This window comes from Vombatus ursinus, unplaced genomic scaffold (assembly GCF_900497805.2).
Source record: "Vombatus ursinus unplaced genomic scaffold, bare-nosed wombat genome assembly UNPS02010219.1, whole genome shotgun sequence".
Lineage (NCBI taxonomy): Eukaryota > Metazoa > Chordata > Mammalia > Diprotodontia > Vombatidae > Vombatus > Vombatus ursinus.
In genome coordinates, this window is record NW_020949997.1 from 9398734 (window position 1) to 9422538 (window position 23805).

At 38.6% G+C, this 23805-nt stretch overlaps 1 protein-coding gene across 5 annotated transcripts in view; it reads left to right on the forward strand.

Annotated features, from left to right (window-relative positions):
• The window catches only part of NINL (ninein like), a 184330-nt gene continuing 160525 nt past the window's right edge, over positions 1-23805 (forward strand). For all 5 annotated transcript variants that reach the window (XM_027853948.1, XM_027853953.1, XM_027853950.1 and 2 more), the window contains exon 1: positions 1-246. The gene's annotated coding sequence lies outside the window, so the exon portion shown is untranslated. The remainder of the gene's footprint in view (positions 247-23805) is intronic.

The window sequence follows — 23805 nt, forward strand, 5'->3', positions numbered from 1 at the left end:
GCTTGGAGCTTAGAAGCTAAGCCGCGCGCTGAACTGCTGGCTGGCCCAGGGTCTGTCTGGACTGTGCTTCCCCGGACCAGTGCCTGGGCTCGTCGCCTTCAGCCTCTCTTGCCCATGGCTCCGATGGGGCCTCCGCTCCAGCCCTGAACCCAAGACCCTGGAGAACCGACATGCTGCAGCTGCCCCAGGAAGGCTGATCGAGGAGAAAGAGTGCCCGGGAGTGGCGAGAAGCGGGGGACACCTGAGGTAAACTGGGGGCGGATGTTGAGGGCTGAGCCCCGAAGAGGGTGGGGAAAGTGCTCCTGCTCTCGGTTTCCACGTAACTGGAAACCCTTGACCTTGAGGTTGGCTGGGGGTGGGGGGCAGAGATGTTCTGGAACTTGGAGACCATGAACCAAAGAGGGATGGAGCGCTTTATGGACCCAATTGGTGACGGAGGAAGGAGCACCGGGGAGCATCCCCCCTCCCTTCCTATGTGCGCCTTTTCTCTGTCCCGTTCGCTTGGTCTCGGCGCAACCCCTTCTCCGCGTCTTTCTGCTCTTTCTTTTCGAATTCCCCGACGTTGAGGCCGTTTAGAAAGTTCCTGCGGAGTGAGTAAGCTTGTCTGTGTTTGAGGGGCAGAGGGAGTGTCGTGGGACTAGGGACTCTCGCCGAAGTTCCGGCCTCTCCCCCTGCACGTGCGGCCAGCGGGGGCCACTCTTGCATCCTGCATCCTCCAAGAAAGCGGCCAGCTGGCTGGGCGCGGGGTGTCCCCTTCTCTCCTTCCGCCCCTTCCCCCTACCTTTGGGTGCCCACCAGTGCAGCCCTAGCTAGCACTGGTAACTGGGGCACTCGGCTAAACCTTGTCGTGGCCTGGAGGGTTTTCTTTCTGGGAGCGGTTCTCTCTTACTTTCCACCTCCCACCCAGTGAAAGCTCCCATCCCCCAGAGGCATGAGTAAAGAGTATTGCTGTCAAAACAGACTCCTTTGTTTCCCCTCTCTCTTTCTATTGTAGTCCGGTAAGTGATCAATCAACTGCTGCCTACACCGCCGGCCGGATCCCCTCTAGTTCGTTCAAAGTTTCAGTTGCAGAAGAGGAGGAAATATTCTCCTCTATCGAGCTCTATCGGGCTTTTAGATAGCGCTTTAAGGCTTGCAGAGCACTTTACAAAATATTTAATTTTATCCTCAAAATAAGCCTGGCAGATAGGTGCTATTTTTATCCCCATTTTACAGATGAGGAAACTGAGGCAGAGAGCAGTTAAGTGACTTTCCCAGGGTCACACACCTAGTGACAAGTGTCTAGGGGTTGGATTTTAAACTGGGATTTGTCCTGACTCCAAGTCCAGCCCCGTCCAGTCCACTAGTTGCCTAGAAAGAGCGCTTGATATGGATTTATAGGATTTAGTTCAACACTCTTCTCTGATGCTTCTCTTCTGTGTCTTTGGGTAAGCTCCTTAACCGCCTTGGGCCTCAGTTTCCTCATCTGTAAAATGGAGGGTGATGTTGGACTAGATGGCAACCGAGATCTTTTCAGGCTCTAGATCTATGATCTTATGAAGAGGAAAAGCTCTCTCTCTTTCTTTTTTTTTAAGGCAATTGGGGGGTTAAGTGACTTGCCCAGGGTCACACAGCTAGTAAGTGTCAAGTGTTTGGTCTGAGGCCGGATTTGAACTCAGGTTGTCCTGACTTCAGGGCCAGTGCTATATCCACTGAGCCACCTAGCTGCCCCCAAAAGCTCTCAAGTCTCAGGTTTGATCAACACAGGTGAAAAGGAAGGGAGCTCTTATTAGCTGATTGTGTACAGCAGATAGAGTGCTGGATTTGGAGTAAGGAAGACCTGAGTTCAAATGTGGCCTCAGACACTTACTAGCTGTGTGGCCCTGAGCAAATCACTTAAATTCTTTTTGCCTCACTTTCCTCAACAGTAAAATGGGGATAACAACAGCACCTACTTGACACACAGTTGTGAGGCTCAAGTAAGATATTTGAGGGAAAAAAGTACTTGACCACAATGCCTGACACATGGTAGGCGCTATCTAATTGCTTGTTCCCTTCCGCTTTCCTTTCCCTTCCCTTCATCTTCTGTGAATCTTAGGGAATCCAGTTGCCATTTGGTGGTGTTGATCTTTGTTTCTAGGAATCATTTGCAGAGACACTAGGCACTTGTTTTGTGACGTTGATATAGTTGCTTCTCCTTTTTGGATCTGTTTCCAGTTCAGTAGAAAGAAAAAGTAGGACCAGATGATCTATGAAGTCCACTTGCAATTTAAACATTCTATGAGTCTGTGAGAAGCATCGCTTGTTTTGCAGAGGTGTCACAATAGGGACTCAAGGTTGTCTACTGCTTAATCTGCTGGGCTTGTATATTAAGTATCCTTACCTTCATTCTTGGGTGTCTCCTAATCTTACTGGTTCTTAGTCCTTGTCAGTTTTCGCTTAAGAGAAAAGGCTGTAATACTGCCTTTGATACAGCAATGTACTTTTGGAAGGGTGTTGGTAGAGCAGGATTCTTAACCTTTTTTGTGTCATAGACCCTTTGGGGGGGGTGTCTTATGGAATTCCCTGTGAACCCTAGGGACTCCTCAAAATAATGTTTTTAAATTCATATAATAAAATACATAGATTTACAAAGGAAAGCAATTATATTGAAATACAGTTGTCAAAATATTAAAAATAACAGATTTACAGACCTGAGTTTAAGAATTCCTGTGCTGGGGGTGTCCATTCTCTGCTTTACAGTTTCTTGGAAATAGGCAGCTTTCTACTTTATATTTACTGCTTTGTGGCACGGGAATGTTTCCAGTGTGTTCATTTTTATAAAATATTCATTGTCATGATAATAATGTTAGGTGTGTTTTCTATTATTGAATTTCTTGGGAATTTTGATAAAATAATAAGGAATTGACAAAAGCATTTAAAGTTCCCTAAAATAGTGCACTTAAAGTTCTTTCCAAGAACTGACTTTTGCAATTATTTTGGTATTTCTTTTTTTGTTTGTCTAAATTAAGAGTTTGCTGTGTTTTTTGGTTTGGTTTTGTTTTGTTTTGTTTTTACATTTGAATTTGCAATGCTAACTTTGTTAACTTCTTGAGCAAAGACAGTATCTCTTTTGCATCATTTTTTGGTGTTTGTTCAAGATTACCAGTAACATCTGAAAACTTTTTCCCTGGGGAAAAAAATGTACAGTGGCAAAAAAAAAAAAAGATTGTTTCTTGTCTGTGCATTGATTGGGCAGGAGTACAGTGCCAGTGATGTCAAATTAGTTTCATTTTTAGCCATTATCCACATCACCCACAAAAACTGTGGTATAATTTTAAAATTACTACAATGTGGTGACTTCTGCTATATCCAAATTGTTTTTCTCATCTTTTAAAAACCAGACCTTCAAATAGTGGTAGTGTGATCATTTTTGTGCTCTTTGTAGTAAATATTATATTAGTTTGTCGCTACCTCTAATGTTGAATTTAAAAAGGTTTATGTGTGAATGAATAAGAAAGAATAGTAGAAATTAAGGCTTTTTACCAAAAAAAAGGTAGGGTCTTTTATTTTTCCAAGTTACTATATTATTATGGGTTAGCCTTTCTTCTGGGAAGTAGCATAACCTAGTGGAAAGAACATTAAACCATGGAATCAAGAGACCTCTGACTAAACTGTAGTCACTAAAGCATTGTCCATAGAGAGCTGGCCTCAAAGTGAGACAGATCTGGGTTCAAGTCAGCCTTATTTACTGTCTGACTCTGGGCAAGTATATTCTCAGTGCTCTGGGCAATTCTCTAAGACTATAATTGTCAGAGAAGGTGCTGATTGGCATTGGTGAAAGGAGTTTTCTCACCTAGAGCTTCATATACCAGTGAAGTCACAAGGCAAATCCCTATCCCTACTAAACTTCTGAGTGATTCAATTTCCCCTTCTGCAAAATGGAGACAATAGTTGACCTTAGTTCAAGAAGAAACCCTTAGTTTGAAGATAATATGTGAAAGTGTTTTAATCCTTTAGAAAGAGACTCTGTAAAAAACCTTTCAAATCTGTTATAAAGGTATTTACAAGGGAATATCAAAACGCCTTTTGTTTTTATATTGGAGTTTTGTTGTATATAGTATTGCCTGTAATATAAGTTGTTGGAAATCTTTTTTTGTAGTAAAGCCTAGGATGTCTTCCACTCAACACCATGTCCTCAAATCCTCCATAGAGAAGCTTCTATTTCTCTGCATGGTAATGCCTGACCTTTATCACAACCTGTTTAAAGAGTTCCTTTTGGTCAATATATGCCCTTTAAAGGTGTTTGGACAGAAGGCTTAGACTAAAATAAGACCCATAAGGCAACTTCTGCATTTCTTTCCCATTCCCTGGAAGTAGGTCAGAGGAGTGATCCTATTGATGAGGTGGGCCAGGACATTACTTCTTTAGTACTTAAAAAAATGATAGCCAGGCTTATTGAGAACTGCTTTAACACCAGTACTTTCTTTGTCTATCTCCTGAATGTATTGTGTAATTGTGTAGGCTACATTTCGCTCTTACATCTGTCTCTCCCTTGCCTTCATTCTTGACCCCCCATTCATATTCAAGTTCCATGCAGTTCTTCATACCATAATTCTTTTATCCACAACAAGTACTTCAGTGCTCTTTGTTTGTTTAAGAAATTAGTTGCAATCCAGAATTCATATTAACCAAGTACAAAAACGGAAGAAGAAAAAAAGAATAAGATGATCAGGTGGGAGAATCAGTAGAGTTTTCCTTGCTGTATATTTAGGTGTAATCCATTAATGGCTTGAACTCTTGTTTATGTTAGGGAGTAAAACTGGAAATTCTGTATGGAGGGAGTGGAAATGGACTTTAGTTAAGATTGCATAGAGATTAAATAATAACAACCCAAATCCCTTTTGGTGGGTTTCGGAAAATGTAATAATTTACTTATACCATCCCTAACACATATATCTATATCTGTATATATACACATATATACATTTATATCATGCAATATTATTATATACATATGTAACAGTACATTTAGATGTATATACATTTAGCAGACACTTAGCACCATATATGTATATATCTCTTGTATACATCTATATTGTATCTATATTGTACATAATTGTTTGCATATTGTCACCCCCATTACACTATGAACTTTTTGAGAGCAGGCACTGTTTTCTGTCTTTCTTTGTATCTTCAGCCTGGCACAGAGTAGGTACTTTACAGATGTGTAAAAATTAACTAATTCTATATATATGTGTGTGTGAGTGTATCTACATATTATATATGCTCACATGCCCACATATATATGTATATTTTTGTTGTTTAGTGGTGTCTGACTCTTTTGGGGTTTTCTTGGCAAAGATACTGAAGTGGTTTGCCATTTCCTTCTTCAGCTTATTTTACAGATGAGAAACTGAGGCAAACCAAGATTAAGTGACTTGCCCAGGGTCACACAACTAGTGTCTGCAGCTAGATTTGAACTCAGGAAGATGAGTCTTCCTGACTCCAGGTCTGTTGCTCTATCCATTGCACCACTTAGCTGCCTAGCATATATGGTAGTAAGTATTTATTAAAGAAATTATTTTTAAAATGTTCTAAATTTGTTATATTTTGATCCACTCCCCCGCCCCCTCCCAAACAAAAAGAAAATTTCAATAAATAAAAGAAATACTTCACAAAGAACTTTGGACTGGCCAAAGGGAGGAATAAAAAGTTGCATTTTTACAAAGAAAAGTATGTAAATTGTGTTTGATTGAAAACTTATTCTCCAGTCTAGCTTCATCTTATATATCCAAGAAGTCAAAAAAATGATACATTTGAGTTACTTAGTAGTAATTTCTTATATGATACTGTTCTTTCCCCTAAAAGGAATGGTTTTTTTTTTTTAATTTCCCTGTAGACTTTCTATGGTTCTGTTTGATTTTTACCCATTGGTTTTGGAAAAATAGAGTGATGCAGGATCAGCATCCTTCCTTCTGGATGGGGAGTTTACCATGGTGGGCCACACCACTCCTACTCCAGCTTCTCATTGGGTAGGAACTTGGCATATAAGGGCCATGCTGACAAATTGGAAACTCAGCATGCCAATAGAGGTGTATGCTAATGGCTGTTTTCAGACTCTTGGCTTGGTCAAGTAGCAGAAGTTCATCATGGGAGGAAATCAAGTAGAGTCCCTGAGCTGTTAGATATCTCCTTCCTCTTGTTATTCAGTTATGTCCAAAAGATAGTAGAGTGGTTTGCTATTTCCCTCTCCAGTGAGTCCCCATTTTACAGATGAGGAATTGAGGCAAAGAAGGGTTAAGGATCACACTGCTAATAAGTGTCTGAGGTCAGATTGCATTCAGACCTTCCTGACTCCAGGCCTGTTGCTCTATCCACAGCACCGTCTAGCTGCCCTCTCCTTCCTCTTAGCTTTCTTGAAATATGGGAGTAGCTAACAAACCAGAAGCTAGCTAGCACTAGATCCTGGCCCAGGGACTCAGGGTTTAGTCTCATTTCTACCCTCACATCTGAGCTTGTAAGGATATGTGTATATGTGTGTGTATATCTATCTATCTATCTATCTATCTATCTATCTATCTATCTATCTATCTATCTATCTATCTATGTATACATATCAGAAATTTCAAGGACTGAGTGGGGAAAAAATGTCCTTATTTATTATTTTTGCCATAGTTAGGACCATAGATTTAGACCGTAAAGGCCATCTAGTCCAACCCCCTTGTTTTATAGATGAGGAAACTGAGGCCAAGACAGGTTAAGTGACTTGCCCAAAGTCTGTTCATTCTCAGCTCTCATTCAGCCCTTTACACTCTAATGCACATGTAGTACTGCCCCTTGGTCCCCCCTCCAGGGCAGTAAATTACATGAGCACAGCAATGATGTCTCATCTAAGCTTTGGACCTTCTCCATGGCCTACTTCTCTGTGCTTAGTGGGTGCTTTATATATGTTTGTTTAATTGACTCGAATGTATATTCCATCCCTATACAATAAGGGCCCAAGTAGAGAGGTATTGACTTGTACATTGCCCTGAGTAAGCTGTTCTATGAAGTGTATGCCTCCTGGTATTCTGTTAGGGAGGACAGGTGCCTCATTACCATGCTACTTTTTTATTGTTAGTGTTGGTAACTACACAGGACAGCAACTTTGAGAGACTGATGGAGGCTGAGTTTCTGTTTTGAGCCTTTTTCTCTGTGAGTGTGTAAATCATGCTGAATAGCATTATAATCTTATGGTTCGGTGAAAAGAACACTGGATTTGGAATCCGGAAGACCTAGGTTCAAATCCTCCCTCATTTATTACCTGGTAAATCACTTAAACTTAGCTTCAGTTTCTTCATCTGTAAAATGGGGACAATAATAGCACCTGCCTTATAGGGTTTTTGGTAAGGATTAAGTGAGAGAATATTTGCAAAGTGCTGTATAAATGTTGGGGTAGCTAGGTGGTGCAATAGATAAGGGTGCCCAATCTGGAGTCAGGAAGACCTCACTTCAAATTTGGCCTTAGACACTTAATTAGCTGTGTCACCCATGGCAAGTCACTTAGCCCTGTTTGCCTCACTTTTCTCCTCCATAAAATGAACTGAAGAAGGAAATGGCAAACCATTCCAGTATCTTTGCCAAGAAAACCTCAAATGGGGTCATGAAGAGTCACGTAGGACTGAAACTACTGAACAGCAACAACAACAACAATATAAATGTCAGCTATTATTATTATTATTTAGCTTTGTGGATAATTTCCCAGCATAGCTGTAGCTAAACAATTCATTACCCTCAAGCCAACTGGTGATGAGCCTCTCTAAGGGTAGATAGGCCAATTATCAAAGGAGGAGCACAAAGCCTCTTACTGGGCTCATACATCAGGTTGGTAGGACCTGAGGAAGCTCATCTTTCAGAGAGCTAGGATCACCTTCATGCCGCAGGGAGTCATTAGAGTAGGACTTTAGCTGTGGAAAAATTATGATTAATAAAAATTATTAATATGAATAAACCACTAGATGAACCCATTAGACTTGTGTAGGTTGGATTTCCTTGAAATCATCAAAATTACAGGATATTAGAGCAGTAGTTAGGTGGTTCAGTGGATTGAGTCAAAACTTAAGTTTAAATATGACTTCAGGTACTTACTAGCTCAGTGACCCTGAGCAAGGCACTTAATCCCTGTTTGCTTCAGTTTTCTCATCTGTAAAATGGGAATAATAGCAGTACCTACCTCACATGGTTGTTGTGAGGATCAAATGAAATAATTTTTTTTAAAGCAGTTAACACAGTGCCTGGTGTATAATATACACATAGTAAGTGTTATATAAAATGCTAGTTATTGTTGTTGTTGTTAGGTGAAAGTGTGATGTTGAAGACTGTCTAGCTCAGGAGCTCTTAACTTTTTGTGTGTGTTATGGACCCCTTGGACAGTCTGATAAAGCCTCTGGACCCCTTCTGAATACATAAAATAAATACATAAAATGAATACATAAAATAAAACAGGATTACAAAGGAAACTATACTGAAATACAATTATAATTAAAAAACAACAAGTTTATTGACTCCAGGTTAAGAATCCCCAATCTAGCTAAAACCCCTAATTTTAAAGATGAGGGAACTAAGTTAAAATTGCTGGTTCTCATCCTGTAGCCACTTTAGTCATTCCTGACTGACTGACATTTTCAATAGATATTCAGATATGTAGTAGGCTTCCTTGTGGTTTTTCTAGTTTCAGGGTGATTACAGAGAAAACTTTTCATTCCGACTTTTCTATTCTGAACTAGTGTCATGACCTTGATGATTCAGGTTAGAGTAAGTTTTGTAACAAGCACTTATCAGGAAATTATTCATTCCCGATTGCTAGGAACCAGGCATATTCAGCAAGTTAAAATAGTTTTACTCCCCCACTACCACCTATCTCCCATCTCTGCTTCGTGGATGTCACAAGCTGCCTCATTCAGCTTAATGTTACTTGGAAAGCCTTTTTTTTCTCCCACTTGCATCTCACCTTATTAGATCCCTCAGCCCCTAGGTTTTCCTATGGATTTTGGTGAAATATTATGGTTAGAATACATTAAAGCTAGTTTTCATTCCGGATTTGTATCCTTAATATAGGTCTTCTTTAACTAGAGACTCTTAGAAGGAAGTTAATTCTAGTACTCCTTCTCTGAGATAATCTTAAATGAGTAGGTAAGTGGTGCAGTGGATAGAGCATTGGATTTGGAGTGAGAAAGTCCTGAATTCAAATGTGATCTCATGCACTTAGGTGTGGGACTCTAGGCAAGTCATTTAACCCCTCCCTCTGATTCAGTTTCCTCATCTGTAAAATGGAGATAATAATAGCACCTTACCTTATAGGGTTGTTGTGAGGATAAAATGAAATGTCATTTGTAAAGTGCTTCACAAACTTTAAAGTACTATATAAATGCTGGCTGTTATAATTATTAATTTATCCTTGTATATTTTGTTTGTATATAGTTGTGTGCATGTTATCTTGCCCATTAGGTATGGCAAAGACTGTTTTTGCCTTTCTTCTTATCCCTAGCACTCAGCACAGTGCCGGGCACATAGTAAGTGCTTAAATAAAATGCTTGTTAACTTGACTGCTGGATTTATAATCTAGTAAGTCTTTCCAGTCATTTTTAATCATACCCTTCTGGTAGATACCTGGTTAGTGTTCACATCTACTAAGTTTTATTGTGTTTATTTGATCGAAAGCAAGGAGGTCTTTGTAGCAACATTTGTCTTTTCCTAGTTAAAAAAAAATCATTAAGATAATGTATTCTTATCCATTAAATGAATGACCTCCAGAGCCAGCAGATTATTAGGTGTTCAAATTTAACATACTGGATGGCTTATCTTTAAAAGACAGAAACCAGAAATATTCATTCCTTTGGATTAAAGAAGCTTTTAATATGCATTGAGGACAAATAAGATCAGCCATGTTTGATCAGCCGTGTTTGATCAGCAATGTTTGAGCAAGTGCTGTTCAGGCTTCTAATTACATGTGCTAAATTTCAGACTTTAATGCATGAACAAGCATGAGCTGGGGGAGAATTGTTCTTAAGAATGTTGTTGGCCTGGGGGTGAAAAATGCTTTGGAGATTTTACATGCTACATTTTTCAGAACTTTCCAGAGTTGAAAACCCCAATTCTGGTGTATGAAAAGTATTTTGCTCACTTACAGCAAAGAGCACAACATAGATTGGCTCATATTGGGGCATGATTTTTTATTTTGGGGGCTGTTCATATTAAGGCTGTGTTAGTATATATTGTTCTACCTTAGAACTTTCCTGATGTAGGAACCCAGGGAGCCTGAATTTATGTATACTGTTTTTTCTCCCAAGGTTGTAACATCTTTTTCATTCTCATGATACATCACCCTTGGAACTGAAAGCCCTATACTTGCTGCACAGAAAGATTTGCTGTATATTAAAAACATATAGAATCTTTCCATGAGGTGAGGGGATCCTTTTTTCAAAGTTCTACCTAGTAGCAGGAGAAAAACAAGATGGACATATCCAAAAACTAAATATGATTATAGACAAAACTGTAAGGTTTCAAAAAGAAAAGGAACCTACAGTAATCAGTAATTGTATATGTAGGGATAAAATAGTGGGACGGTTAGCTACCATAAAAATATACACACTACCTCCAACTTAAAGTCCTTTAAGGAAGGAGGGGGAGAGGAGGGGAGAGAAAGAAAGAAGAGAAAGTGAGAGGCAGCACAATATTTGAAGTAAAAAAATCTAAGAGTAGAAAAATCTTTCTCTGAAAACGTGTAAGACATTTTAACTTTTAAAAATTCCAAACTTAGTAACCATTAACAAAACATTCAAATTAATAAACAAAATAAGTAATGATAAATAAAATTATGAACTCCAAATTATAATGTTAAAACATGTATGCTACCTTTAACAGAAGAGGAACCAAAATATCATGGTTGTTTTCATGTCCTTTTTTAATAATTTTATTTTGTGTATTAAAGGGTAGGTAAATGTTATGTGAAAAAAAATTTTTTAGAAGAAAAATCTACCATACATTTTGACGTTTTGAGATCAGTTCCAAAGGTGTGTGCAGAAACTCTGCATTGTTTAATCTCACCTTGTCAACTTATGTCTGCTATAGCATTATTTTTCTAGGAATGGTAACAGGAAGGTCAGAAAAAGCACTCTCATTAGCTTAACCTGTGTTTGAGTACAAAGATGATGCATTTCCATGAATATTGGAGTGGGGTGTTCATGATTACACATAACTTTATTATTAGCAGCGGTTAGGGGTTGCATAAACTAACAAAATGTCCTCCCCTAGACTCCTGAACAAATTTTTAAAGAAAGAAGAAATACTCCTACGCATAGTATATATAATCAAGTTCTCTCCCTGGAATTTTTTATCTTTAATAAGGTACCACGTCAAAGATTCCATCTGGCTAGCTGGAAAAGTTCCGGATGGTACGGTAACCAACAGCAATATTTATAGTAAAGATAAAAGTAGTGAGGACTCGTGATTTTGGTGTGTAAGTTGATCTCCAAGGTGTAGGAAAGAAACAAGCTTGTCTTTTGTGTGATGATAACAAGGAAGAAGATAATGCAGGAAGATGCTTTTTGCCTTACTCCCTACTCCTTAGAGACTGATTAAATGTAGTTCTGTTTAGATTAGTCCTTGGGGGGTCCATTCTGGAGTCAAGGTTACCCAAATAAAAATTCTCACCCTTGTACTTAGGTTAGAAATCTTTATTGATTGCCCTTTGGATTGAGGATAATCCATGACATATGTCCAAAGGCTTTAGAGCCTAGTTGGCTCTGCCTGGATCTGGACCTCTGCTTCTGGGATTGATCTAGAATGGGACCAACTTCCAGGGTAAAAGGAGGAGGGAGAAAGATGTAAGACTAATGGCTGTTCATCTGACTATTCTCTTCAATGCTGGACCTGTATCCCTTCACTTTCCCATTTCTGATTGTTGCACATCAGGGTGATTCATCTGTTGTTCTATGTCATCCCATGACTAAACTTAGTCTGTTTTACTCTATTGTGTCTTTAAATGCTGACTCTGTCACTTGTGTTCGTCACTGGTTCAATGAAAACATTCCAAAGATTTACCTGATTCTTAAAGAGTTGTAACAACTTATGATTCAGGTTTATAATCACATAACAATTATATAGTATTTTAACTTTTGCAAAGCAATTTATTTCCATTACCTTATTTGGTGTGGCCCCCTATAGTGGACTCTATAGTCCAACTTTAAAAGTGCCCAGCTATCTGTGTATATGAAAACCAAAGAAAGCAACAAGAATCAAATGGTGTGCCTGTCTTGCTATTATGATAGCAATAGGACTGGACTGGAGAGGAAGGAGCGGGATTAGGAGTTCTACTAGATAGGGGAGGGGTCCTCTCCTTCCTGTCCACATTCTTTTTTTTCTATTTTATTCTGAGCTTAAGAAATGAGACAAGCATTTCCATAACATAGTAGAATAGGAAAAAAAAAAGATGATTGCACATGAAACTGCAAATCTATTGTGTACAACTTGCTATTCCTTTTAAATATATAATAAAATTATGTAAATTTTTTTCCTTTTTTTTTCTTCTCTCCTCACCCTACCCTAGAGATGGCTACCACTAGACACAAATGTGTCTAGTGTGTGTATAAAAATCATTCTACACATCTATTTATCAGTTCTTTTTCTGGATGCAGATAGCATCTTCCTTCATTGGTCCTTTGTAGTTAATTTGGTTATTTATAATAGTCAAAATATGACTTAGTTACTCAGTTTTTTTAAAAACAGTGTTGCTGTTACTGTATGCAATGTCCTCTTGGTTCTGCTTATTTCACTCTTCATTATTTCATACAAGTCTATTCATGCTTTTCTAAAATCATTGAGCTTATAGATTTTTTTCTTTTTTTGTGAGGGAATTGGGATTAAGAGACTTGCCCAGGGTCATACTAAGTGTCAAGTGTCAGAGGCTGGATTTGAACCCAGGTCCTCCTGACTCCAAGGCCGGTGCTCTATCCACTGTACCACCTAGTTGCCCCAAGTTCATCATTTAAAAAAAATAATTAATTTATTTTTAGTTTTCAATATTCACTTCCATAAGATTTTGAGTTTTAAGTTTTCTCTCCTTCCCTCTCCCCTCCGTCGCTAAGGTGGCGTGCAATCTGATATAGGCTCTACTTATACATTCATATTAAATATTTTCATATTAGTCATGAGGTAAAGAATTAGCACTAATGGGAGGAGCCAGGAGAAAGAAGAAACAAAACAAAAGAAAAACAAAAGAAAAGAAGAGCAAATAGTATGCCTCCATCTTCATTCAGACTCCATAGTTCTTTCTCTGGATATAGACAGCATTTTCTATTGTGAGTCTTTGAGAGTTGTCTTACATCCTTGCATTGCTGAGAAGAGCTAAGTCTGTCAAAGTCAGTCATCGCACAATGTGGCCGTTACTGTGCACAGTGTTTTCCTGGTTCTGCTCATTTCACTTAGCATCAGTTCATATAAGTCTTTCCAGGTTTTTAAACAACATATTGTAGGATTATGTTTCTTAATCCACTCTGCTCTCTACTTCCATTTTATGGAAAAGTTCATCCCATTCACATTCCAATTATGCTTACTATCTGTGTCTTTCTCTCCATCCTATTTTCCCCCATGTTTATGCTTTTCTCTCTCCTTTCTCCCTTTCTCTCCTCGCTAGAGTTTTGCTTTTGATTACCACCTTCCTCAAATATGCTCTCCCTTCTATCAGCCCCCTCCCTTTTCTTTCCTCTTTCCCCTCCTACTTCCTATAGTATAAGTTAGATTTCTATACCTAAACAATTATGTTATTCCCTCTTTGAGCCAAATCTGATGAGAGAAAGGTTCAGATAATGCTCATCTCCCTCTCTTCTTTCTGTCTATTGTTTTTGTGCTTTTTCATGTGATTTAATTTACCCTTGTCTGCCTCCTCCTTTCTTCTCCCAAAACAATCCCTTTCACCACTTAATTAGATTTTTATTATCACATCAAAGTCAACTCATACCTATGCCCTCTGTCTATGTATACCCCTTTTAAATGTCGTAATAACTATACAGTTATCAAGAGTTACAAGTGTTGGGGCAGCTAGGTGGCACAGTGGGTAAGAGCACCGGCCCTGGATTCAGGAAGTGGATAGAGCTTGGAGTTGGGAAGACCTGAGTTCAAATCCAGCCTTAGACACTTGGCACTTACTAGCTGTATGACCCATGGCAAGTCACTTAACCCCATTGTCCAGCCCCCCCCCAAAAAAAAGAGTTACAAGTGTCATCTTCCCTTGCAGGGATGTAAACAGTTTGTCCTTACTAATAACTTGTTTTTTTTTCTTTCCTATTTACCTTTTTATGCCTCTCTTGAGTCTTGTATTTGAAGATTAAATTTTCTGTGAGCTCTGATCTTTTCATCAGGAAGGTTTAGAAGTCCCCTATTTCATTGAATGTCCATCTCCTCCCTTGAAAAATTGTGCACAGTTTCACTGAGTAGTTGATCTTTACTTGTAATCCAAGCTCCTTTGCCTTATGGAATATCATATTCCACACCCTCTGATCTTTTAATGTAGAGGCTGCAAGGTCCCATGTAATCCTGACTGTAGTTCCTTAAATTGTTTCTGTCAGACTGCTTGCAGTATTTTCTCTTAGACCTGATAATTTTGGAATTTAGCTACAATATTTCTTGGCATTTTCAATTTGGAATCTCTTTCAGGAGGTGATAGGTGGATTCTTTTGATGACTATTTTACCTTCTGTTTCTAGGACCTCAGGGCCCTTGATGATTTTCTGAAAGATGCTACCCAGGTTCTTTTTTCATCATGGTTTTCAGGTAGACCAGTAATTTTTAAATTCTCAGGGGCAGCGAGGTGGCGCAGTGGATAGAGCTTGGAGTCAGGAAGACCTGAGTTCAAATCCAGCCTCAGACACTTGGCACTTACTAGCTGTGTGACCCTGGGCAACTCACTTAATCCCTATTGCCACACCAAAAAAGAAAAAAAAATTTTTTTTAAATTGTCTCTCCTGGGTCTATTTTTGAGGTCAGTTGTTTTACCAATGAGGTATTTTATATTTTCTTCTATTTTTTTCATTCTTTTGTTTCTGTTTGACTGATTCTTGATACCTCATAGAGTCATTAGCTTCCATTTGCCCAGTTCTAATTTTTAACGAATTGTTTTCTTCTATTAGATTTTGTACCTCCTTTTCCATTTGGCCCATTTTACTTTTTAAGGAGTTCTTCTCATCAGTGAGTTTTTGTGCCTCTTTTTCCATTTGGCCAATTCTGCTTTTTAAGGAGTTAATTTCTTCAGTGTACTTTTTTTTTCTATTTGGCCAATTGTATTTTTTAAGGACTTGTTTTCTTACTTTCTTTTCTTTTCTTTTCTTTTTTGGCTAGGCAATGGGATTAAGTGACTTGCCCAGGGCCACACAGCTGGTAAGTGTTATGTGTCTGAGGCCGAATTTGAACTCAGGTCCTTCTGAATCCAGGGCTGGTGCTCTATCCATTATGTCACCTAGCTGCTCCAGGACTTGTTTTCTACAGTCAATTTTTGTCTTTCTTTTTCCAAGCTATTGACTCTTTCTTGTATACCTCTCATTTCCTTTCCCAATTTTTCTTCTACCTCTCATATTTGACTTTTAAAATCCTTCTTGAACTCTTCCAAGAAGGTTTTTTGGCTTTGAGACCAGTTTATATTCCCCTTTGAGGTTTCAGATATGGGTATATTGACAATGCTGTCCTCTTCTGAATTTGTGCCTTGATCTTCCCTGTGCTTGTAATAAGAATCTATGGTCATTGCCCATTTCTGCTTTCTGTTCATGCCTATTTCCTGACTTTTAAAGTTGAGCTGTACTACTAGAGTGCAGGGGGTACTGACCCAAACTTCTTATTCTGGGAGTCCAGGACTTAGTCACTGGCTTTGTGTTCTAGGCCTTAGGTGTTGGCAGCTGGAGGCTGTAGGAGTCTGGTAGCTTACCTGGTGTTGAGCTGGGTTCACTGGAGCTTTTGGGGTGGGGGTGGGGAATCTGATCCCTGGAGTATGCATACATACCTGGACTTCTTTAAAACACTCAAATGTTTGGCTGCTGGAGGATGTCTGCCAGCCTGGAGTTCTGCTGAAGCACTGGGAAATTTGGCTGCTGGAGAATGCCAGCATACGTGGTGGCTTTCAGAGCTGGTGTTTACCAATTCCTCTGCCTGTGGTGAGGCCCTTGGGGGGGTCCTAGTGTTGGTGTTTGCCTGCTCTATCTTCCTGGGGCTCAAGATCTCCCCCTGGTATGCTGAGGTGGGGCTTGCCATGACACTTCTTCTCCTGTACTGCTCCCCTCCCCCAGAGTGAGAGGGGCCTTTCCCGTTAATCCCCCAAGCTCCCTGGGCTACAAGACTACTGCACTCCATCTTTCTGCTGGCTCAGCTGTTCAGGGTTTTTCCTGGGGTGATATTTTCTGGGCAATAAGGGAAGATGAGAGCAACTTCTTACTCCACCATCTCGATTCCCAGTAGTCCAGGAACTTTGAGTTCATCATTTCTTACAACACATCACAACTTGTTCAGCCATTCGCCCCAAAAAACGTACATCCCCACAATTTCCAGTTCTTTGAATCACAAAGAGAGCTGCTGTAAACATTTTAGCACATATAGGTTCTTTTCCTTTATACCTAATCATCTTTGGAAACACACCTAGTAATGGTATTGTGGGGTAGGCAGTTTAATAATTCTGGGCATAATTCTAGATTGCTCTCCAAAATGGTTGGATCAGTTCATAATTCCACCAACTGTAAATTAGTGCCCCAGTTTTTCCTCATCCCCTCCAACATTTGTTACTTTGCCCTTTAATCATTTTAGCCAATTTGATAAGTGTAAAATTATATCTTAAGGTTGTTTTAATTTGCATTTCTCTTATCAATAATGATTTAGAGCATTTTTTCATATCATTATAAATTGTTTGGATTTCTTCATTGGAAAACTGCCTGTTCATATCCTTTGACCATTTATCAACTGGGGAATGACTTGTATTCTTATAGATTTGATGAAGTTCTTTATATATTTGAGATATGAGACCTTTATATGAGAATCTGTCTATGAGCATTTAGAGATATAAATTTTACTCTGATTGCTGCTTTTACTGTATCCCATAGGTTTTGATATGTTGTCTCATTATTGTCATTCTCTTTAATGAAATTGTTTCTGTGATTTGTTCTGTAACCCATTCATTGTTTAGGTTGCTTAATTAGTTGGTTTTTAATCTGTGTTTCTGTGGTCCCTTATTAAATATAATTTTTATTGCGTTGTGATCTGAAAAGGTTGCCTTTAATATTTTGCTTTTCTGCTTTTAACTATAAAATCTTTATGCCCTAATATATAGTCAGTCTTTGTAAAGGTATCATGAACTGCTGAGAAAAAGGTGTATTCCTTTCTGTTCCTATTCAGTTTTCTCCAGATAATCTATCGTATATATAGCTTATCTGAAATTCTATTCACTTCCTTGACTTCTTATTTTTTTGGTTAGACTTGAAGATTAAAGTCCCCCACTATTGTAGTACTACTATCAATCTCTACTTTTCTTTTAAAAATTTAGATGCTATAGTATTTGGTGCATGTAGGTTTAGTATTGATATTGCTTCATTGTCTAGGGTACTTTATATCCAAATATACCTTGTGTATTTCTTTCAATTAAATCTATTTTAGCTTTAATTTTGTCTTAAGATCATGATTGCTACCCTTGCTTTTTTTGTATCAATTGAAGCATAATCAATTCTATTAATTGAAGCATAATAAATTCTACTTGAGCCTTTATTTTAACTCTGTGTGTATCTCTTATTTTTAAATATTTTTCTTGTAAACAACATATTGTATTCTGATTTTTAATCCATTCTATTTCTTCTTTATGGGTGAGTTCATCACATTTACATAAAAAGTTATAATTACCCTTCATCCTATTTTTCCTCAGTATTGTCCTTCTCAGTCTTTCTTTTTACCGTATCCCTTCTCACTCCTCTAGTTTACTTCCTGGTTACATACCCTTTAAAGAACTTTTTCCTTATTCTCTACCCTTACTTCCTATTCCTTTTTTCTACCCACCTCCTAAGAGTTCCTCCCTTAATCTGTCCCCCACCCTTCTCAATCTTATTCTACACACCCTTCTAAAAGTGCCTACCATATCATGTTCTCTTATTCTTTTATTTCTTTATAAGTTTAGAAGACTTTTATACACTTTTAGATATGTATGTTGTTCCCTTTTTAACCCAGATCCAATGAGAATAAGTTTTCAACACTGCCAACCCTCCATCTTCACCTGCTTCCTCTGTATCAGCTCTTCCTCATTTGCATGAGATAATTGCTCCTTTTTACTTTTTCCTACACAATTTTCTTTTTAGAATCACCCCATCGTACTCAGTTCAGTCCCAGCCTTTCTTTCAAACTACCCAAGTAATGATGACAGTCTTAAGAATACTGATAATGTTTTTATGTATAAGAAATAAACAGTTTATCCTTGATAAGTCCCTTATAATTGGTCTTTGATGTTTTCTTTATATTTCTTTGAGTTCAGGTATTTTTGTCACAAATACCTGAAAGTCTTTCAGTTCATTAAATATCATTTTTTTTTCCATTTAGAGTTATACTTAACTTTGCTGGATAAGTTATTTTTGGTCCCAATCCAGTTCTTTTTGCTCCTGAAAATATAATGTTCCTAGACCTGTGGTCTTTTAGTATAGAAGCTGCTAGGTTTTGTGACATCCAGATTGTAGCTCAGCAGTATTAAAATTTTTTTGTTATTGCTTGTAATATTTTTCCTTAACCTGGGAGCTTTGAAACTTGGCTGTGATATTCCTGTAAGCTTTCTTTCTGGTATCTCAGTGATGAACAGCAGATTTTTTTCTATTTCTACTTTATCCTCTTGTTCTAGAACTTCAGGGCAATTTTCCTTAATAATTTCTTGTAATATTGTATCCAGATTCTTTTTTTGATCATAACTTTCAGGTAGTCCAACAATTTTTATATCATCTCTCCTCAGTCTATTCTCCAGATGAGTTTTTCTAATGAGATGTTTGATATCTGTTCTATTTTTTTCATTCTTTTGATTTTGTTTTATTATTTCTTTTTGTCTTTAATTTAAAAAAAATTTTTTTTAGGCAATTGGGGTTAAGTGACTTGCCCAGGGTCACACAGCTAGTAAATATTTCTTTGTGTCTTATAACATCATTTGCTTCCCCTTGGCCAAGTCTACTTTTCAAGGAGTTATTTTCTTAAGATTTTGGATCTCGTTTTACAATTGGTTGGTTTTCTTTGCATAATTTTCTTCTGTTGCTTTTTTCCCCTATTTGTTCTTCGATCTCTCTTATTTGATTTCTTAAAAAATCCTTTTAAAGTTCTGCTAAGAACTCTTTGAGTTTTTCCAAGAACTCTTTTTGGGGTTTCACCATTTGACATTGCTCTTTGGTGTGGGAGTGTTTTTTTTTTTAACCTCATTATCTTTCTCTGACTATGAACCCAGATCTTCTTTTATACCATAGTAGCTATATGTGGTTGGATTCTTTCTCCTTTACTTACTCATTTTAACTTTAATTTAATTTTTATTTTTAGCAGTTTATCATTGTAATCAGGTTTTAATCCTAAATTGTGGGTAATGGTGCCCCAGGCCTTAAGTCATTTTTTACTGCTATTTTATGAATTCTGTCTGGGGAGCCTTGGGCACTTCTCTCCTCCCCTAAGATATGTCTAGGGCCCCCAGCCAAGCTGTCCCTAAAATGCCCTGGCTCCCTGCAGTACCACACTCACTTGCTGTGTGCTCACTCCTCCTTGCCACATCAGTTACAGCCTGGAATCATGTCTAGTCAGCACTGCTAATAGGCCTAGCATCCAGACACAGTGACCGGTTCCTCAATTTTTTTCTGCTCAACTAAATGATGCTCACCCCTTTCAGTAGATGGAAGTTTGTGAGGTGAAAATTCTTGAGGCTAGGCCGCTTCCCAGCCCAGCTGCCCCCAGCTGTCCACATATTCTTAACCCCTAACCTTGCCACAGTTCATTAAAATCTAAGTCTAGGAGGGACCAGAGTTCTGGTCTGGGAGGTTAAATTAAGACAAGATCCAACACAGGGTCAGGGACCAAGGCAAGAGAGTCTGGAAGAAAGGGTCTGGGACACAGGTAAGGGCCACCAGCATCAAGAAAGAGTTGGATGACTTTGTGAGCTGGGTTTCACTCCCTGTATAGAGCTAGATTTTCTCTGGAAGGTCGGGGAGACCTGAATCTCTAGGTTGGCAAGTAGGAACATCTGGCTGCATTGGGAGATTGAAAGGGTAAGGAAGCAAGGCATTTGTTTACGTTGTGCTAGAGCCATCTCTGTGGTTTTTCAGGGAACCTTCTCCAAATTCTTTACATGCCTTAAGTTGTGGAGCTCAGACCTGGACCCAGTACTGTGGTTGAGTATGGCCTCTAAGGAAGGCAGAAGGATTGTGTGAAAAAGGTGCTGGGTCTGGAGTCAGAGGGCAAGTCATTTCACTTTTCTGGGACTCAGTTTCTCTCCATCTTTAAAGTGAGGGATTGGATGAGATCATCTTTAAAGACCCTAAGCAAGCTCTAAATTTATGATACTAAGTATCTTAGTTCAGTTGTCTCATATTTCCTCAATGCCACGTTTACATTTTAAAACAAAACTACATTGCCAACTCATGATTAGCTTGTTGACACTGTATACTTTGGGTGTTCTTTCTTTCCTTTCTTTTTTTTTGTTGGTGTAATGGACAGAGGGCTAATTTTCAAGTCAAGAAGACCTAGGTTCATGTCTTGGCTCCGATGATAGCAGTGTGACCGTGGACAAGTAGATTAACGTCTTAGTGACTTTAAGTTGCAGAACAGTTGGGCTAGTTATAGTGATGAAAGAACATTTATGGGGCAGCTAAGTGGCACAGGGAATGGGTATAAGTTGACTTTGATGTAATGTTAAAAAAAAAATCTAATCAAGTGGGTTAAATGGATCCAAGTAAGTGGATTAATCTGATCTAACTAAGAAAATGTACTGAGAGAAAAGGAAAGGAGGAGACAGACAAGGGTAAATTACATTACAGGAAAAGGCACAAAAGCCTATTACAACTGAGGGAAAGAAGGGAGGGAGATGATCATTGTTTGAACCTTACTCTCATCAGATTTGGCTCAAGAAGGGGATAACCTAATCAGTTAGGTATAGAAATCTAACTTGTCCTATAGGCAATAGGAGGGAAAAGGGGAAAGAAAAGGGAGGGGAGATAGAAGGGAGGGAAGAAATAGGGAGAGGGCTAATAGAAGGGAGGTGGGACTGAGGGAGGTGGTGGTCAAAAAGCAAAAAGCAAAACACTAGTGAGGAGGGAAAAGGAGAAAGGAGAAAGAAAAGCATAAATGGGGGGAGGGAAAGGATGGAGAGAAAGACACAGATAGTAATCGTAACTATGAATGTAATGGAATGCTATTGTGCTATGAGAAATGATGAACAGGCAGACTTCAGAAAAACCTGGGAACGCTTTCATGGTCTGATGCTCAGTGAAGTGAGAACATTATGCAAAGTAACAGTCACATTGTGCAATGACTAATATTGATAGACTTAACCCTTCTCAGCAATACAAGGATCTAAGACATCTCCAAAGGCCTCATGATGGAAAATGCTATCCACATCCAAAGAAAGAACTATGGAGTTTGAATGCAGATGGAAGCATACTATTTGCTATTTTTTTTCTTCTGTTCTGTTTTGTTTCCTCTTTCTGGTGGTTCCTCCTATTGGTTCTAATTCTTACTTACAACATGACTAATGTGAAATTATGTTTAATAGGAATGTATATGTATAGCCTATATCATATTGTGTGCTGTCTTGAGAGGGAGGTGGGGAGGGAGGGGGAGAAAAATTTAAAACTCAAAGTGGAAGTGATTGTTGATAAATCAAAATAAATTAATAAAAAAAGAGTTAGTAAGGGTTGAAGCTAGGATTCAAACCCAATTTTCCTCTGACTCCAAGTTCAGGGTTCTTTCTATTGTATTTCTAGCCTGCCCTGTTATCTCTGTTGTTTGACTCTATTAAAAAACCTTCAAGTTTCCTGGTGTCTGCTTTTCCTTGTTTGAAATAAGGAAAATAGACAGTTTCAATTTTTTCCTTTGTTAAATGTTATCTTTCTCATTATTAAGTCCTGCCTGTTCAATACCTGTTTCTCACTTTCTGTCACCTTTGCTCATTTGATAACTTTTGCCAGTGACTCCAGGTATGTCTGAATAGAAACTTGGTCCTTTACCTGCTGGCACCAGACAGTGATTCCTAGAGGGTTTAGGATGGGCAGAAGTTGGTGATTACTAGTTGTACAAACCAACCAACCTGAGACCAGATCCATACAATGAGCCCTTTAGTACTTTCCACTGTCACTTGGGCAAAGGAACACAACTATCTTCCCTTCCACAGGTACCTTCAGATTGCTTTTCTGTGACCTCTTTTTCCCTTCCAGGTTGTCCTTGATACTGGGGCTTGGAGAAAAAGAAGGAAAAAGATAAAAGAAAAGAGGATGAACAAGAGGACTAGATTTAAACTTTCAGCAATAGATTCTTTGAATGGAGATAGTGATAGGGAGTGTGATTTCATTGGTATAGGGAGCTCCAAGGTAAGGATACTCCCTCTACCAGGGCAGGTTAGTACCTCCTCTGCAACTTGTATTCTTTTTTGTTTGTTTTTTTTTGACTAGGCAATGGGGTTAAGTGACTTGCCCAGGGTCACCCAGCTAGTAAGTGTTATGTGTCTGAGGTCGGATTTGAACTCAGGTCTTCCTGAATCCAGGGCTGGTGCTCTATCCACTACGTCACCTAGCTGCCCCCAGCAACTTGTATTCTTAGAGAGTTATCTATAGCACTGAGAGGTTACTTAGTTTGCCTGTTGTCAGGTAAGTTCTATGTCTCAGAAGCAAGATTTGAACCTGGATCTTCTTGAGTCCAAAGCCAGCCTTATATCAAATATACCATGGAGCCTCATAAATACATGTGTATAGATGTGTACATTTATAGACATTTTCTCCAGCTCGTTTTACAGATGAAGTAACTGAGGCAAACAGGGTTAAGCGACTTGCTCAGGGTCACACAGCTGTTTAATGTCTGAGGTCAAATTTGAACTTGGGAAGATGAATCTTCCTGACTTCATGCCTGACACTATATACTTCCCCACTTTTAAGAGCTGTCCAAAAAGTGGAATGAACTCTCTAAAGAGGTGGTGGGTTCCTTCTCCTTGGAAGTTTTCACACAGAGTTGAGTGTTTGTTGTATGTTATAATGAAGGTTCTTTTTGTGTTTGGGTTAGACTAGATGACTGCTAATCTTCTTTCTTCTTCTTAAATTCTATGATTTTGCTGTGTCTAACTAAGGAATACTCATTATTTCTGTAGTACAAAGTTGGGGGTGGTTAAGTTCAGAATAAGACTTTACATTTTTATAGTACAAAGTTTACACAGTTACAGAGCACATACTTTATCTCATTAGGTTCTCTCAAGTAATCCATGAGCTGTGTAGGCAAGGAATCTTCCCCTCCATTTTATACATGAAAAAACTGGGGCCCTAAAAGGGTAAGTGATTTACACGAGATCACACAGCTGGGACTTGAGCTTAGGTCTTCCACCTTCAACTCTAGTGTTTTTGCCATGGCACTGTACCATTTCTTTAATGTTGCTCTTCTGTGTTTAGAGTTGTTGAAAATGTTTTTTTCACCTTAGCTATTGATTCCTTTAGGTTGGCTTCGGTGCTTCATTGTGACATGGAGGTTACTAGATTCCCAAAAGCTTCGTCAACAGAGCATGGCTGGGAAGGGAGGGAAGAGAATAAACATTTATTAAGCACCTGCCATGTACCAAATACTGTGCTAAGTGCTTTAC